The sequence below is a fragment of the Colias philodice genome, chromosome 26, assembly GCF_061535455.1.
Source record: "Colias philodice isolate Cphi_HAF_F1 chromosome 26, ilColPhil1 Martin Lab GWU primary, whole genome shotgun sequence".
Lineage (NCBI taxonomy): Eukaryota > Metazoa > Arthropoda > Insecta > Lepidoptera > Pieridae > Colias > Colias philodice.
In genome coordinates, this window is record NC_143111.1 from 7,281,596 (window position 1) to 7,301,584 (window position 19,989).

Consider the following 19,989-nt stretch of genomic DNA (forward strand, 5'->3'; position numbering starts at 1 on the left):
TTTAACTAGGTAATGATAATTTTTTGAATTATAATAAATAATAGTTTAAAAAAACTAAAAAACACGCTTTTTATAGAAAACCGAACTAAAAAAATAGAAAATTTTATCAAATAATTAGTGTATTGTCATCGGTCCTCAATAAATCTACAAAGTTTGAACGAAATCTGGCCATTTAAAGTGGGTCAAAATCGCGCCCAAAGAAGTCGGTTACAAACATACAAACATACAGGTGAAGCTAATATAAAGCATGTAAAAAGCAATTAATTATCCTAATATGTGTTATTATTAACGAGCTTTCCACCCGTATCTTCGGCCGCTTTTTCTAAACCTAATAAATTATATAATAAAGCCTTCCTCGAGAACCACTCTGTCTATAAAAAAAACACATCAAAATCTGTTTCGTAATTTTAAAGATCTCATACATACACATAGACGGCGAAAAGCGACTAAGTAGTGAAGCGAAATTAAACTTTTACAAGTTTCAAATCATATATTAGGTAGATAAACTTTATACCTGCATATCTACACTTCTATAAAAAAATATACGTGTTGTTTTACGTCATATGAATATTTTCAGGTCCACGTCAAATTCTGATCAAGAAAACTATTTATATATCATACATTATAAATAGTAATAGGTCAGTTGTTAGTGCATCTGTTTAGTACATAACAAATAATCGAAATACAAGCCTGTAAACAACTAGTAGCTTGCCCCGGCTCCGCCCGAAAAGTAAGTGCATTTTAATTTATCTAGTTGTCTTAATCCAAGCAGAGAAAAAAATTAACCAAGCAAAAATAATTTAAATCCAGTGTTATCCTAATACATATATCTAAATACAGATATCGGTGATAAACGGACTCTGATAATGTGCCTTTTATTCACAAATTTCAAGGCAAAAATAGTTTATAATATAGATTACTTAATGAAATAGTAACTTTAGTCCTGTGCCAAGTAAAAACAATTAATTTTATTCTTTTGGACTTATATCTATATATATAAAAAATAAGACAAAAGAAAAAGTAGAAGACGAAAGGCATTGCGATTTGAATGCCTTTCGCCCTTATTAATAAAAGTTAAAAATAATAATTTTAGTTTAATGTAAATAATAATTTTGATTTAAGGAATTTGACTTAAACTTTTGATAGATAGATTAATATAGAATCAAAAAAAAAACACTTAAAATCTACTAAATCCTAAGAAATTATCAAACAAGATGGTTTTAATATCTTTATTCCGATTACACATACTGATTCCGATGTATGTTTCCGTCAGTATGTTCATAAATTTATTTTATCGCAGCCATCGAATTTGGAACTAGTCCAAAACTTCAATACATGAACATTTTTATCGTTACCCTCGCATAATTCAATTTATTACAAACTACATTGTACATACTTCTGAGATACTTGACTAGTTATGATGAAATAGCTCTAAAGATAAGCTCACAGTATACTTTTAAATGATTGATACTGAACCAAACTTCCTAATAAACCGTAAATTACAAAGATAACATTTATAATTCTATAGAATACTACTAATGTTAAAAAGCTGAAGAGTGTTTTGAAAGCGCTAATCTCAGGAACTACTGGTCCCATTTGAAAAATTCCTTATTGAGAAAGGCTATAGGTTATAATAGCATCACGCTAAGACCAATAACATCGCAGCAATGTGGGTAAAACCACGGGACACAGCTGTACATAATTCTGAGACACATTTCAGTAGTTATGCAGTAGGTAATATCTAGCTAATACCTATTCCTTACAAATGACATAGAACAATTTTATCATTATAGTACCTATACTTTAACACATAAAACAGAAATAACCTTTCTAATAAACTGAAAACTAAAACATTATATTATTTGCATAACACATATTTGAAGGTCAATAATTAAAAGTTCGCAAAGTTACATGTTTTTTTAACATTGCGAAAGCAACCAAATCACATTTCTTACGATTAATAACCGCGAAATATATTTTGCAAAACTTTTTAGTATATTTCTTCTCTTATATTGTTATCATAACAGAGGGGATATTGCGAAGTATGCCACGGTTTTCTTTGCAAAGTTTTCGCAATATTATAAAATGATACAAAATTTTATGAGTACATAATGTTTAAATTACTCAATCGACAGATCAATACTCAAAACTTGAGTCGGACATTTGTGTCATCATGGTAAAGTCATACTTATATTATAAAGCCGTAGAGTTTGTTTGTTTTGTTGGTTATGCGCTAATTCTCAAGAACTGCGGGTCTGAATTGAAAAATTATTTCAGTGTTAGATAGCCCCTTTTTTGAAAAAGGCTAGATATTATCATCACGGTAAAACCAATAGGAACAGAGTAATGCGGGTAAAACCGCGTGAAAAAGTATACTTTAAAAAAAATACGAAACATATTTACAAAATCCTCAAAAAATATATTTAAATATTATTATTTAGTAAAGAGCCTAAAAGATGGATCTCTATACGGTCACATAACTTTAGTCATCTATCAATTAATAAGGACATAGTAGAGGATTTAATACAATTTACATAAATAACTTGATTATAATTTAATAATTTATATTTAACAGTAATCTGAAATCATTAGACAATTATTTATCAGATTGTATGATATTTCTTGTGCGAATTTGATACAGTCATGTAACTTATCCAAATGCAATCGATTTAAAAATATTTTCTAACTATAGGATACTACACAGTCACAAGCAATCAATAAGTAAATGGAAAAAAAGTAGTTTTTCGTTAAAAAAATTCTACAACAACAATAAACAAATAAATTCCCATTTGGATGTAAAAAATAACAGTTCTATTTCAACAGCACAATCAAAATCAAAAGTTATGTGGCAAACTAAGTAAAAATTTATATTTGGTTGGTACAAATTCCGGGTTAAATGTTCCTATACTCGATTTCTAAGTGACAAAAACAATAATTTCACTATAATATTTGCCTTCCAAGTCAGAGGTCGTGGGTTCGATTCCGATTTATGTTTATCAGTCATCTGGTTTCCATAACACAAGCGAAAAGCTTAGTGTGGGATCAATGCCGTGTGCGTAAATTGTCCTGAAAATAAATAGATAATTTATTTATATTTGTCCTGAATGTAGCTTTTAGAACATTATATTCTAAAACCCCTGTGTCTAGAGTTAGTTTAATAAATAAGATTGTTTACTTGTAATTAGAGCTTCCAATGAAACCTTTCACTTGCCTGTTCTACGGGGTTAGCATAGTAAACACTACCTTTAAACGAGGTGGGGTAAACAGGCTACTTTGAGCTGTGCCTCATTGCATGGTTAATTATCTCCGATCTAGGTATCCTGAATGACCTGTGGACTTTAGAGCCTTAGAGTATACATGTAAATGTATGAACATTGTTACGTATCAATTGTGATGCATAATTTATAATTATCATCATTTGATTTTATCACAAGATGACTAGAATTGAAAAGTTTTTTTGTGGGATTTAAAACGCCCATTATAATTATATTTTTATTAATCAGAAAATGACAGTAACAGAGTACTTGTATGTTTTGACTCCTAGATTAGAAACTCTGTTTATTTTCTCTGGTGTATTGTAATATGAGTGACTAGCTGTGCCCCGCGGTTTCACCCGCATTGCTCCGCTCCTATTAGTCTTAGCGTGACGATATAAAGCCTTCCTCGATAAATGGGCTATCTAACACCGAAAGAATTTTTCAAATCTGACCAGTAGTTCCTGAGTTTAGCGCGTTCAAACAAACAAACAAACTCTTCAGTTTATAATATTAGTATAGATAGTATAGATAAGGCTGCCCCGTTACACATATTAAAGCTGTTACTATGAGACTTTATTATTTAGTACAAGTATTTATTTTTAAATTTTAGAAAAATAATATGTGTAACAAACTGTTAAATCCATACTAATATTATAAATGCGAAAGTAACTCTGTCTGTCTGTCTGTTACTCAATCACGCCTTAACTACTGAACCAATTTGCATGAAATTTGGTATAGAGATATTTTGATACCCGAGAAAGGACATAGGATAGGTTTTATCCCGGAAATCCTACGGGAACGGGTTTTTCTTTGAAAACGCGGGCGAAGCCGCGGGCGGTAAGCTAGTAAATAAATAAAATAAATAACGCAATTGTTGAAATACAATATAACCATAAACAACACGATTTAATCATTATAAAACCATATATATTATCACGCTCCTTGTAAAAGTATTCAAATGCGTGCCGCAATTTAAATCGGTTACAAATCTTTACTTTTCCAAACGATATCCTCTTTTAAGGTTAGTATTTTACGATTTAACAAAATTATTTAAATCACCATCAAATGAAACAATGTTTAATTAAATAGGACACCAAACCCAGAATAATAATGTGAGGATTTTGGATACAATCAATTTATTTTAACATTAACTTTAATTAAAGAAAATAATCCGTATTCTATTTATTAGCTTCAGCTTTATTAGCTATGAGAGAATTCCCCAAATTGACTTAGTAGTTTTGGAATTCAGTAGTCATTAGGTACTAAGAAAAAATGATCAAAAATTTATCTTCTATAAGATCGCAACAAAATAAAAAACAAATTACCTATAACAATTATATGGTAAAATACTACCTATAATTGTAAATAACAATGTAATAAACTGTGATCTTATTAATATTGATAAAATATTTGTCGTAACGCAATCTAGTCAAAATTTAAGCAAGATTTGGTATAGGTACAAGTTAAAAATAAATGAAAATGTACAAAATTAACATTCAATTATTATTTCCAACATAATGCATTAAGTACATATTATTATCTACATATTCAAATAGATCCTCTATCCTTATTCTTCTCACATTTCCTTTCCTACCAGGTTGCCTGGAAGAGATTGCTGTGTAGCAATAAGGCCACCTATTGTGCAAAATAATTGTTGCACCTTATTAGTTTGTACTACATTTCTTAAATTGTTTTGTACAATAATGAGTTATAAATAAATAAATAGATAGATTTTCAAATGCTGCATAAAGTCTAGACTGAGTTTTTAATTAATAAATACGTTTAAAAATCACCATTTTATTCTCTTAGTAACAAAACCCTTAAATGTTTCGCAAACCGGATCAAAGGATAATATAAACTTATGAAAAGCAATATGTATACGATTCTTTGACCTTTAAATTAATTTAAATTCATTTATTTCTGAACCTTTTTCGAATCCTCATTACTTCTTCTAGCATAATTGTTGCGTTTTAACAATTAAAATACTTTCATGTTTCTAAAATTAGTAGGATTAGGCCGGCTACTCACATACCTGCCGCAGGGGCACAAACAATCTCGGTTTGTCGGCGGTCGGAGCAATTTCAGTTGTTCTCTAAATTGCCCCCGCTTGCATATACACATCACAATAATTAAGGGTCCAATTTCAAAATTGCCCCTGCTGCAGGTACGTGAGTAGCCGGTTTTATTTGTATCTTTAATTATACAGTCTTGAGTAATACAGATCTTCATGTCAATAATTGAAAATATGTTTGACAAAGTTACTAGATAGATAAAATAAGACTTTAACATAGTAAATACAGCTTGAATATGAATCAAGGCTCCTGTATTAGTAAAACACTGTCTCAGGAGCCAGTGGCTTCTCCTAATTATGTTATTAACATTATGCCTACGTTCTAAACAAAAGTTACTTAAAAATAATGATAGATAAATATAATTTCTTAATACTCCTGAAAATATTAATGAAAATACAATTTTAAACTGTTTATCTACGTAAGTATTTGTACAAGAATAAATAAAACATTTAAAATTATTATTTAGTTATTATACAAAACGCTTCAGGCCATCTCGTGTTGGTATTAAACATTCATTTTCAACAGAAAACTGCACAAGATGTTTTTGTTTTCATAACTTTAATGTAAATTGAATTTGTCTACCTTCCGTTATGTGGAAATAAATAAATTGTTATGGTTGAGATAAACTATTTGCAGTTTATATTTTTAATCTATATTTCTTTTGTTGTCTATATCTTTTCATGTTTAGTGCGTTATGAGTTCAGTACTTATTAATAATTATATAGAAAAACTTTCCTGTATTCCCTTTTATATGGGTACAAAAATAAAGAGGTATTGAAGTTTTAGTAATTTGCGTCCTTCTCTTAATTTCTATCTTTTTATTATTAGAAACAAATCAAATTTCGTTCAGCGATTGAGAAGTGAAACCGGAAAATTGTCGTAAAGACAGCTTTTCTCTCAGTTTCTTGAATATATAGATGATTTAGATCCACAAAACTACGTCTAACCCCCGCGAAAGGAATATTTTTGAATCATTTTTCACTATTGCTATTGGTCCTACTGATCCAAAATGATGTTATCTTTAGTCTTCCTCGATAAATTGACTGTCCAACAACAACAAAAAAAAGACGTGTGGCACTCGAGGACTGCCGCGGTAAAGCTATTGCATGCTATGCCTTCAAGCCACACCTCCGAGCCCATCAGAGTGGGGAGCGTGATTTTCGTAACTAAATTTCTGGATTCGGTCCCGGCGCTCAACGCCCGCGATAGAAGCTATGCAATAGCTTAAAAATCCATAAATTTCAATACGAACACAGTTTACTTCACTTAATTTATTATACAGTTTTTGAAATGGGCGTCGTACCTCAACTTTTAACGGTATTGAAATGCAATTTATTCATGTAATTATGAAATTCGAGTCACGTTTCCACACTTAACAGTGAGGTCATTTAAATTGATTTAAACATTCGTTTAAACATTAACAAAAGAAAATAACCCAGTTTCGTTTGAATGTAGTAGTACCATAAGTCATAACCAGCTGTAAAAACATTTTTTACGCCTTTGATCTTTTTATTATAAATTTAACATATTATGTATCGGGTTTGTTCATCATAATTTATTTAAACTATTTATTTATTATTACACACACCAATTAACTGTACATGATTAAACGTACGGTACTGACTAACTCTATAATTATCTATACAAATACTACTAACAAACAATTAAACATACAATCTACGAAATAGGATACATAATATTTGATAAAAATTGACTTAATTTCGCTAACAATTGGTTAATTAAAAGATAGTTAAATAATCGAGAGCGTCTGTAAATGTGACAATGACATTTAATTTTAATTAAAATCCTCATCAATTATTCAATTTACACCCCTTTATATTGTTAAGATGTTTCTGTTATAATTCGTTTAATTAAATTCTAACGCAATACTGTATGAATAAATAGCTAAAAATAAATTGAGTCATGCTATCTTAGTGGAAAGTAGATAACTGATGTATAAGCCCAAAATATATGGTGGTCATAATAAATAATTGTGTGCGAAAGAGATGGAAAATCACACCAAACTAAGGGCGTATTCCGTTATGCACTGCGACCACTGTAAGGTGTGACGTCAATTCAGTATACTGTGAAGCCGTTCCTTTATAGCCAGTTATACTGGTTACGATTTAAAACGGAACGCAATCCAGTATACTGTCAGCCGCATTTTTTGACGCAGCATTCAAATGAGTGTATTAAAGTTTTCTAGAACATAAAAATAAACTGTTTTGGAGTACTGTCCAATTAAAAATATTTTAATTTATATTGATTGTAAATTGAATTTATAATATAATAAAAGTAAGTACTTTTTCATAAAAAAGAATAAAAAAGAACTTTCAGCTCGTATTGAACATTTTCAACACAGTCTAATAAAGTTAATTTTTGCAATTCTTCCATTGTTTTATTTTTTTTATTAATCCAAACTAATTACAGAACTTTAAAATTTTCTGATTATACTGTAGCTTTGTTTATAAGACGTTAGGCACTCGAGTGGTTTTGACTGATCATATTAATTATTACTTGCTCTGTGGACTGATCACGTGATCAAAGTACTGCGAGTACCTTACCTCGAAAACGCCAGTGCTCACAGTAGAATATGGCGGCGATTAATGACGTCATAAATTTCCCTAGGGTACTGCGGCAGTATACTGGCAGTCCATAACGGAACGAATTTTTCTACAGTGATAGCACTGTGCAGTGGTTGCAGTGCATAACGGAAGACGCCCTAAGTAGCCTGTGTCTGAAAGAAAGGAAATATTGTCTTCACTACATAGTATAAAACATATACAGTGAAACTTGGTTAAGTGGGACCTGGATAAGTGAGAAACCTCCATAACTGGAACTCATGCTGAGGTCCCAACACTTTGGCACTGAATTACCTCTGTTAGTGGGACGAGGTAAACCTCTATATCTGGGATTTGTTCTTTCGATTTATCATCATAGTTACCTCTATAACTGAGACAGCGAGTAAATTTTATATGCATAAACCTCTGTAACTGAGATAACATTGTTTGTTTACTCATTGTTATTCAACCCACAAATTCCACACGTAATTCCAAGTACGTAAGTACAAATTTTGAGCTTCAATTACCTTCAGTTTTAGTTTCGCTTTACTATCATACAGATGTTTATTTGAAAAAATGTCAAAACGAAAGCTACAATCGTTATCACCCCTCTGTAAATGAGACAGATATTTATTTATACCTGTATATCTGAGACACTGGGTAAGTGGAATACCTCTATAAGTGAAACGACATTGCAGATCCCTTGATGTCTCACTTAACCAGGTTTCACTGTATAATATACATGAGTGTAAAATATAGATCTTTACAACTACGCAAGAGATTCTATTGAGTGGTTCTCGAGGAAGTTATATAATGTGTTAAGTTTTAGATAAAGTGAGCGAAGCCGCGGGCGGAAAGCTAGTATTAACTAATTTGCAATACATGTGTACTTTTGCACATATAGGTACATTACATTATAATACAACATGATGCTGCATTTAATTTCATTTTTCTAATTTTCAATTAAAAGAGGCTCAAATATTTATATTTTATCACGAAGACTTACCAATTCTAAGGAATACATTTATATGCAATATACTCTTTCAACTGATTCCACGAATTGTTTTATTTAATTTATATTCTTGGAACGATTTCTGTGTAACTATTCAATTAAAACTAAATACCCTAATTAGGAAAAGTATTATTTCCAATTTCTTACAAATGACCTACTAGTTCTAAAAACAATTTGTATTATCCAATCCAACCACAATCCAACTAAGAATATGTCAATGACCTTTATGTGTCACACGTCAATTGAAAAATAGCATTTACATACCTTTCGGAGTACTTTTTGTCCTCTCCTCCATTTGTATTACAATTATAAAGATTTAATTTATTTTGCCGGACTCTTTTATCAAATTAATGTAAACGTTATTGCATAATTTAGATTATTATTTCGTTTGAATTAACAACCATGACGATCGTGAACACAAAATGGCGCTAAATCCATTGAGATAATATTACTACGTATGGAGGAGACACCACGAACAAAATCTGTGCGCCATTTTTTTGCTCTAACTAAGTTTTAAAAATTATTATCTAGTTAGGTACTTAACGATGAAAGTTATTCCTTTGCACTTTTCCGTATTATTTGTATTATTTGTGCAATATCGTAACACACACGAAGGCATGTTTGATGCGTTTCACTTTAAAACCATTAAAAAATACCGCTCAATATACGTCACATGACGTATGTTGAGTGGAACATAAGTGATTTAGGCGGTGTCGCCTCCATATTAAAATATTATCTCAATGGCTAAATCTTATATTCTTAATTTGAACGCATTGTAGGTATCTTTTTTTTTAAATAGAGCAAGCAAAGGAGCAAATAGGCTATCTATAGTTAAGAAGCCTTTAAACTAGCAACACTGGTTGTGTTACAGGTATTTTAATAAAAAATACATAACACATTTAAGTAAATACATCCATTTTGTAGTAGTTAACTGTGTATTCAATTTTATTTAAAAGCAGGCCATTTTCAATAACTGGTACGCCTGATAATCATGAATGTAGGAAATCAACCAGAACGTAAATAATGTATTATATACGTGACCAATGTTTGAATCATTGAGCAGAGTAGTTTTTAGTGAAAATTGATTCGTTTGTAACTGAAAGTATGTACCTACTAGTAATGTCGAAAAAAATCTGTCTATTATTTTCACTTACTGATACTTTTTCTTTATTTATTTCAACCAATTCATTATTTAATTTCCATAGATAATATATTGTAATATACTCTAGTTCTGTAAGCAAATAGTTAACTCTCTTTACCAACACTAATTCTGATGTAACTGCATGTCGTACAAAATAAAAGATTTATATTGTTACTAGCGGTCCGCCCCGGCTTCGCCTGCGGTACCTACATATTTCGCAATGCTTTTTATGGAAGCATTAATATCTATTTTTGCACTCACTCCCGTCAGGCGTCTAAGTGCGTTGTCACTATATGTTTTCATACTCATTTTATAGACATGGGGTTTTATCTGTTTACTATGATATAATGTTATTTATCATGAAGAATAATACACAATACTTTTGTTTTTATGTAATACCGTAAATTAAATCCTTAAAAGTCCAAATTAATTTCTCAAAACTTATTTCACTTTACTTTTGAAGCTTTTCGGAAATCTCATTTAACCATACCTACTTGTAAAACTCTTTGGAATGCGACTTGCGAGTTAAAATAAGGTAAAGCAACGATATGATGCATCATTACCTAATTAAAATATAGCCTATAATATTATGTACTCCCAATAAATACAAATATAGAGGTAGGTTCACATCATCCATAATATGATTAAATCATGGACGTATAAAAAAAGACGGACGGTATATCGCCTAAACATTGAGTGAAGCCTAGTAATGGCGGCGAAACATCCATGTTTGTGTGCCATGTTGCCATGGCAACAGCTGTGTTGATGACAATGGCGGCTGTATTTTTTTCTATAAATTTTGCCGTAATAATTTTGCCATTAAAACATAAAAGGAATAACTTGCTTCCCAGTGGAATGTAATCCCTTGTGTTTTGTTATTTAAAATTGTACTGTTGCGACACCATTTACCACGCAAGACGGCATTTTAAATATTTTTTGTGAAACAGTGACGCAGTTAATCAGTCGGTAGTTCACGACGTAATGGCGGCCGACTAGCTTACTATGGTGAGAGTGTGTGCGTGTTTATTGTCTTTACACGATCGCTAGCTTACTATGGTGGCTTCACGTTGTTTGTTCGTAATACGGTGTCCGTCTTTTTTTATACGTCCATGGATTAAATATTATGTGCAACAGTGCATCAACAAAAGCTCTATCATAATATTTTGAATAATAAGTAAAAGAGCTTTTATATATTTCATATTTTAACTTTATTCCTTCATTCATTCAGGAAAAATACATGTTATTTACCTATTAGTATTAGTACATTAATTATTGTATCTCTCCGATACATTGTTAGTAAAACATAAAAAATCTACTAAAATTTTGTAAACAAACTAACAAAATACATCCTGTAGGGTGAAACATTCTTTGATGTCATTAACAGTTTACTTCCAATACATTTTTTAGCATGAAGAGGGTTGGACCCTCATTATTCCTAATTTCATTTCATAAATTCACACACACAGGTGTTGTTTTAAAACTTTGTCTAAAAATATATACCTACGGCTTATAATAATAAATTATAAACAAAATTAACAAATCACGTGAAGATTAATAACGGGCGATTTTAATTTAATATTGTGAAACTCGGGTATCAATTTAACAAATACATTTTGAATTATAATCAAAACATTGAGAAAGAGAACGCAGATATGCAATTGGCAGAAATGAAAAGGAGGGAAATACCTAGAAAAGTTTCTTCTAGAATAATTTAATAAGTTTACGCTTTGTTAATATACCTATTTGTTGTATAATAGGTATGTACGTACAATTAAAGTTGCTCCATAGTTTACGTACCTATTTGATTATTTAATTTATTAATCTTTATATTCACACAAGAAAAACTTTAACTACTTACCCACTCTTTAATTAAAAATAACCACAATAAATATATCGGGAATTGAGCATGAAAATAAGAAAATTGCCATTCCCGACTTTATGTCAAGGTCTATCTAAAAAAATATTTTAATATTTGGTTACGGATAACCGCATTTCGGTTATCTGGACCAATGTATTGATATGTATATCATTGTGTTTGCTTACGAAGGGCTCTTTAATAAAATCCGGATAAAAATACATAATATTTTTTCAATATTAGTATTGGTAACCACTTCTTAGTTTTTCATCAGGCGAGATTGTGGTCAAGCGCTTTCCCTATCTGCAATAAAAAAAATGTGCCTGTATGTATTTCACTAAAGTATAAACTGTTATTTATCAACATCTCGGTTAAATGGGTCGTCGTTTCGCACTATTTTAGAGAATATTATATTATATATAGTTCACACATCGTGATGATAAAAGCATCTTTGTTTTCACACAATGTAGATTTATTAAATGTGGTACGTGTAGATCATCTTAACTTAGAATTACGACCAGCGGATAGCACTATCACAACGTCTTCTAATAAATAAATTGTATTTGAGAAAACCTTACACAATTCAAATAATGTTCAACTTTTTGACTATTTTGTAAACATGTGCATAATATAACAAACATGAACCTCATTTTTAATTAGAAAGCACAATATATTCGATGTTTGAGTAACATCAGTGTGAAAGAAGAACCTATACCCTTCGTAATAACATTCAGAATCACTTATCAATTTGTATCGTTTATCATTTTATGATTATAGGTAAATAATGAATAAAAGAAAGTCGTTTATAAAATCCTATCTTACATGATCATCTCAACCTTTTTCCATTTATATTTAAACTTGATTAAAGATAAGATAATATTAAAAATTCAATAAGATGACATCCTATCTAACCCGTCTTCAAAGATCCGACGGATCCCAAATTTTGCATAATTCTTACCTACATGTTATTGCTTTTAACGTAATATTCATTGATGGAATTCTAACCTATATATATTGAATCATATTTATAACGCAAAGCTTTGGAAACTTAATTATTAACTATTACTAGTATAAAAATAAATTAAATCCAGGTCTTTCAGCCTAGTTGTGATCTAGTAATTATCCTTCCATTCAAATATTCGTATTTATAATAAAAAAAATATTTGCTGTCCCGGCAAACGTTGTTTTGCTTTACTCTTATCACTTAAGGGTATGAAAAATATATTATGTTGTCCGATTCTCTGACCTACACAATATGCACACAAAGTTTCATAAGAAACGGTCATACCGCTACAAATACCACGCCACGAGAATTTTATAAATTAGAGATTAACAAATCCTTCATATAAGCGACTTTATATTATAATGTAAAATACAATATAAAGCTATAAACACATGTAACGTGGCGTTTAAGCTCGGATTAAATGAAATAATTGATATCTCTATTGTGGAGATGTGACAATGCAGTATTGTTAGGACGGATGGTGTCTCTCGTGTGATATATCTTAAAGAGTTTTAATGCTATTGTATGTTTAGCGGGAAATACAGACAGCTATTTATTTTATTCTTGTGTATTTATGAGATTTTGGTGTGATGAGCTTAGCTTAAAAATGACGGAATTCAATACAATTCACTCATATACAGTTAAATATTTTTTTCTGATAAAAACAATTGATTAGTATTTAGTTACCTACTCATAATATTATTCGTTTTTTGCTTAATGCATCCTACATTTCCCCTTTCATCTATGTTTAAAGTGAATTACCATGCGTATAAAATGGCGTTAAAGCATTTAAAATGAGAATTTTCATCACAAACTAAATTATAGAAAAAATGTCTTTTAAAATATAGTGAATGGGTCTGGAAAAGCTTTTGATGATATCAATTTATTTATAGTTTATACAATTAGGTAAAAATACCGTGCAATAAAATAAATAATAAATAAATAAAGTCGCTTTCTCTGTCTATATGTCCCTATGTATGCTTAAATCTTTAAAACTACGCAACGGATTTTGATGCAAAGCGGGCGAAGCCGCGTGCGGAAAGCTATTAATATATTATAAAATAGCACTTACTTTACCAATGATATTTTCTAGCCCATCTCTTTCATATCACAACATCTGCAGCAATACATTTCTTCCAAAAAAAAAATTATAACACCCATATTTTTCTTCATAGTTTAAAAAGCTTAGAAAAAAAAAACTATATTCTAAATTCAAAACATAAATAACGATGCTCTTACAAAGTTAAAAACATTAACAGATACTTTGGCCATTCACCAAGTAAGTACTTAGTGTTGCTAGTTCATTTATTTAGTTAAGGGTGCTATAACAGTTTTTTAACAAAAACCGCTATTTTACGGTACAATTTTAACTCAAAGCACTTACACGTGAGAACAAAGTAATATCTTAATTTAAAGATAATATATTCAGTTCTACGATCATCTTATAAAAATTGTACGACGTCATACAAAATTGTCACTGAAATACGATTTTCCCAGCACAATGATCGCATAAAATGCAAAAAAATGGGGTCTAAACCGGTACACTTTTAAGAAAATTAAAAGCCTAATCTATCTTCTTACCTATAAATTATTGAGGGATATATAGTCCTTTATAGATTGTGATAGTTTTTTTGTATCTAAATCAAAATTTTATTTCAATTATAAGCAAAATTAAAAATACTTGTCGATTTCTTCATACATTTTGCTCTCGCGGGTCGTCAGACCGCGCTCAGAAGCGCTCTTGGAAGGACGGGTGTATCGCTCCTCGTCCCAAAAATAAAAACGAATTAGAAAAAGATTATTGTGCGTATACTGTCGTTTTCGTGATTTGAAATATTTGATACTTTATAAGAGTAAACTGTATAAGTTTCATATTCCAGTTATTTGTAATTTAAAATTATGTTTTAAAAATTATGTTGACTGAGATCCTCTTTTTTTATGGGTTGTTGAACGGATTGGTGGGGTAAAGCAATTTGACAAAACTTAAATCCAAAATGGCGCCGACGAAAATTTGCCATCTTTTCGTCATGGGTGTCATTTTCATGGTTTTTGGGGTAGCTATTAACCAATATGAGGTCAAAAATAAAATCCAAGATGGCGCCGACGAAAATTTTACATCTTTTCATCATGGGTGTCATTTTCATGGTTTTTGGGGTAGCTATTAACTAATATGAGGTCAAAACTAAAATCCAAGATGGCGCCGACGAAAATTTTACATCTTTTCGTCATGGGTGTCATTTTCATGGTTTTTGGGGTGGATATTACGCAATATGAGGTCAGAACTAAAATCCAAGATGGCGCCGGTGAAAATTTGACATCTTTTCGTCATGGGTGTTATTTTCATGGTTTTTGGGGTAGCTATTAACCAATATGAGGTCAAAAATAAAATCCAAGATGGCGCCGACGAAAATTTTACATCTTTTCGTCATGGGTGTCATTTTCATGGTTTTTGGGGTGGATATTACGCAATATGAGGTCAGAACTAAAATCCAAGATGGCGCCGGTGAAAATTTGACATCTTTTCGTCATGGGTGTCATTTTCATGGTTTTTGGGGTAGCTATTAACTAATATGAGGTCAAAACTAAAATCCAAGATGGCGCCGACGAAAATTTTACATCTTTTCGTCATGGGTGTCATTTTCATGGTTTTTGGGGTAGCTATTAACCAATATGAGGTCAAAAATAAAATCCAAGATGGCGCCGACGAAAATCTGTTATTTTATTTTAGTTTACTTCTTTATTATTAAGAAAATTACACCTATGACGAAAAGATGTCAAATTTTCGTCGGCACCATCTTGGATTTTAGTTTTGACCTCATATTCGTTAATAGCTACCCCAAAAACCATGAAAATGACACCCATCACGAAAAAAGTCAAATTTTCGTCGGCGCCATCTTGGATTTTGGTTTTAACCTCATATTCGTTAATAGCTACCCCAAAAACCATGAAAATGACACCCATCACGAAAAAAGTCAAATTTTCGTCGGCGCCATCTTGGATTTTAGTTTTGACCTCATATTTGTTAAGAGCTACTCCAAAACCTTGAAAATGACACCCATGACGAAAAGATGTAAAATTTTCATCGGCGCCATCTTGGATTTTAGTTTTGACCTCATATTGGTTAATAGCTACCCCAAAAACTACCCACACTTGCAAATGTGTTTGCTACGTAGGAAAAGTTCAGATTTAAGAGTATCCTAGGTAATGTGTTATGTGACGAATACCTATAATTTATTTCATTCCGACTATTTTTCGGAATAACATACATTTACTAAGAATTGTAGTAATTGTTAGTAAATAACCGGTAACATCATATGTATGATAATAATTCTACATTTCTTAAAAAGCTTTGATATTGTATACAATTCATAGATTATTATTCAATGAAATAATGATGTAAAATAGTCACACTTTTTTAAGTTGTTTGAATATACTAACATACTTATTAGGATCGTACCTACTAATAAAAGTAACAAAATGAATTTTTAAAGTTCCTAGTAATCTTCTGGAATCAATTTCAATAAAAATACATAATAACAAAAATTAAAAATAATATCAAGTATGAAGATGGTCTATAAAATGGAATGCGCTATGTTTACGTGAGCGTGATATTGCCGCGAACAAAGTTACGTCGTTAGATACCTAAATTTGAGTAACGCAGATTTGTGACAGCGTCCTTAAGTGTTTAAAACAAATTACAGGATAGTGTTGCCAGCAATATTTTAAAACTTCTTAAATTAATTTTCTTAATGAATGGAGGAATGTGGATTTGATTAGTTTTTTTTTTATTATATGTTGCACTAACGTTCTCTTAACGCGGGTAGAATATTATGGATAACTGTTTTATGAGATCTTACATGGAAAAATATGTACATTTTGTATATAAAATATTAAAACGGTCGATAACCTTGTTAAAGTTGCCACAAAATGCATTACAGTCAAAAATCGAATTGGATAAAAACAGAGACACTGAACCAGGATTAATAACGTAATTGTAATTGACAATTCTTCCTTTAAAAGGTAGATATGAAAAAGTAGAGTAGAATTGAAAGAAATGAAAATGAAAAGTAACTTCTCTTACAAATAATTTATTTGTCACCAAAAAATATAAAAATATGAACACACTTACATGTAGGTAAATCGTACATACACATAAACAGCGTATAATAATTATTTCTCTCATCCCTATTGTTTCGGCTTTAAAACATGATTCTGGTTTTACTCTAAATAAGTTTAAATATTAAAGAAAACAATGAGGTTTTAAAATTAGTACTAACTATTCGCCCACTGAATTTTAATATTACACGTTGGAAGACATTTTTAATTTCAGTGTTCCTTGTCTTAATGTTTATAAGACTTTTGTTGAGTAATATTAAGTTTTAACCGACTTAATAAAAAAGAGAGTTACAGTTTTAATCATTTGTGAAAACAATTAAACCTACAATACAATTTCATTAAGTTTTAACAATATAATTCTACGTATCATCGCATGTAGATATAGTATAATATCTACTTGAAAGGAAAATAATTGGGAATAAAATATTATGAGGATTACTAGCTTCTTCTACTACTACTAGCTGCGCTCCGCGGTTTCACCCGCGTGGCTCTGCTCCTGTTGGTCATAGCGTGATGATATATTATAGCCTATAGCCTTCCTAGATAAATGTACTATCTAACACCGAAAGAATTTTTCAAATCGGACCAGTAGGTAGTTCTCGAAATTAGCGTGTTCAAACAAACAAACTCTTCAGCTTTATAATATTAGAATAGATTACATAACATAAATTTTGAAATACAATAATGAGCCTAAGGTACAACAAAATAACGATCAGTATAATTTATTTTGTATACATATATTAGAATTCCGATTTTGAATGAATATACATCTTTATAATTCATTTTATTAGCAATCGGATATTTACGTAAAGTATACCAAGCTGTCAATTTAACGACAAATTTTATGACGTCAACAAGAAAATGCTTTTAAAAATCATGAATTTGTTATGGTTAAGTCGATGTTTAGAGCCTTTAAATGTGGTTTCTGTATTACATAACTAGCCGCTTTCCCAGTTTCCAACCGACCTATATTGATATTTAAAACTAAAAATTCAAAAATATAACTTTCAAAACTGGTTCAGATAATTTATGTTAAGTAATCCATTTAAAATACACAAATCTATTTTTCTCTAATGTATTCTGTCTAAAACGTTAGAGTGTGCGTGGTAGTAGTTTATGTAATATTACAATAATTCTTTATTATTTCGATAAAGAATCACATTATTTTTTATTTAGTCCGTTTATTTAATATTGTGTATTCTTAAAATATGATAAATATTCCATAGCAAAATGATTACTATTAATAAATATACCTACACCTACCTACTTGCAATAAAAATCAAGATTTAAATAATCTAGAATTGAATATCTATGAATACCAGCTTGTCTATTATTCTAACCTCACCCTATTATTTAACGAGGGCGGAAGAAAACGTCACTAAGATAACACCTTACAATATTTATTGACAAGTATTGTAAAGCATAAGATTTATACACTATAACAAAGATTATTAAATTAATTCAAGAAATGATTATGTTTCGAGTTTTGTGTAATGTAACAAGCTTCTTTCTGATTATAATTAAAACCTTATAAGTTATAACCGACTGTGAGACTACTTTCAAAATCATCACAAAACCTTATTGACACTGTATTTTACTGTTATTTAAAGCCGTATATCAAGAGATAGATTTTATAGCAGTTTAATCCAGTAAGTTTCGTATGTGTCTAAAGAATGACATCAATTTTAGTTTAACGTAGCAAATACAAAAAAATATTTAAACCATTATAAGCAAATTCACGTGACCTTTAGAGTTTCACACACATCGGCCAACATTAAAACTCGATAAAATCTATATACATATAATAAAATCGTAGGAAAGTCAAAACTGTACATTGAATATTTTTTTAAAAGAATACATAATCCATGATCTATAATCGATATAGAAGCCAAAAATATAGTTTTTAGAATTTTTGTCTGTTTGTCTGTTTGTCTGTTTGTCTGTTTGTCTGTATGTTTGTCCGAGCTAATCTCGAAAAGTACTGCATAGATTGACTTCAAATTTTGCATGAATATTACTAACAGGTCGTGTGAGGTTTTTTTAAACATATTATCATGCTATCACCTCCGGGGGAGGAGCTGTGAACCTTTACTTTTCTTACGTATTCCGTGAACTACGACAGCGTACAATCTAAAGACTCATGTTTAAATGTTGTTTTTGAGTAAGCCATGCTATTATCTAGCTTTACACTATAAAAACTACGTCATTTACGTAATTTGGACAGAGAAACTGTTTAATGAATCTTAGTACTATAAAGACAAATTTGATTCAGCGCCATCTATGAGATTTCGTAAAAATCAAATCAATTTACATGTTAACACTACTGAACACAATGTTAAAAATTAATAATTTAAATATAATTATGTTATTTATTTATTTAACTCTTTAACCCATAATAAATCTTCCCTTCCCTATAAGGTGCGCTTATAATTCGTGTGAATATACTACATTTTTAAAAGTGAGGGTAGATGTATATTATTTTAAGTCAAACTAGACACCATTACAGTTAATCTAATATTGATTGTGTTCATTGGTTACATTTTTAAAAATCTTCGTGTTTTAATAATTCGATCACGAGGGGGGACTCTAATACAAAAAGGTTAGTTCGTTGATAATTATTATTCCTTCATCATTTACATGTTGTTAGTAAAAATATGCTTTGACTGTTAATACTTTTGTTCAGTATTTATCTGTATGATTATTGCTTGGTAATTAATATATTTTCATGTCGTATACCTAATTATAAACATAAGTGTGATGTGAAACTAGCTGGATTTATTTTTACACACTCATAGTCTTATATTTTGTGTTAATGTTAAAATAGTATTAATAGTGTAAATCATAATATTTTTTCAAAGTTAAAAATATTTCCTTTTTTCTGATGGTGTTGCCATCGAATTAAACCGCGCTGTCGTTTCGTTCACAAAAAGTCATGTTATTAGGACCGAATATGTAGCCGCCTCAACTTACGG

The 19,989-nt window shown here is 30.3% G+C and overlaps 1 protein-coding gene across 1 annotated transcript in view; it reads left to right on the forward strand.

Moving 5' to 3' along the window:
• Positions 1-19,989, forward strand: part of FMRFa (FMRFamide related propeptide) — a 33,369-nt gene that overhangs the window by 779 nt on the left and 12,601 nt on the right. The window lies entirely within an intron of this gene.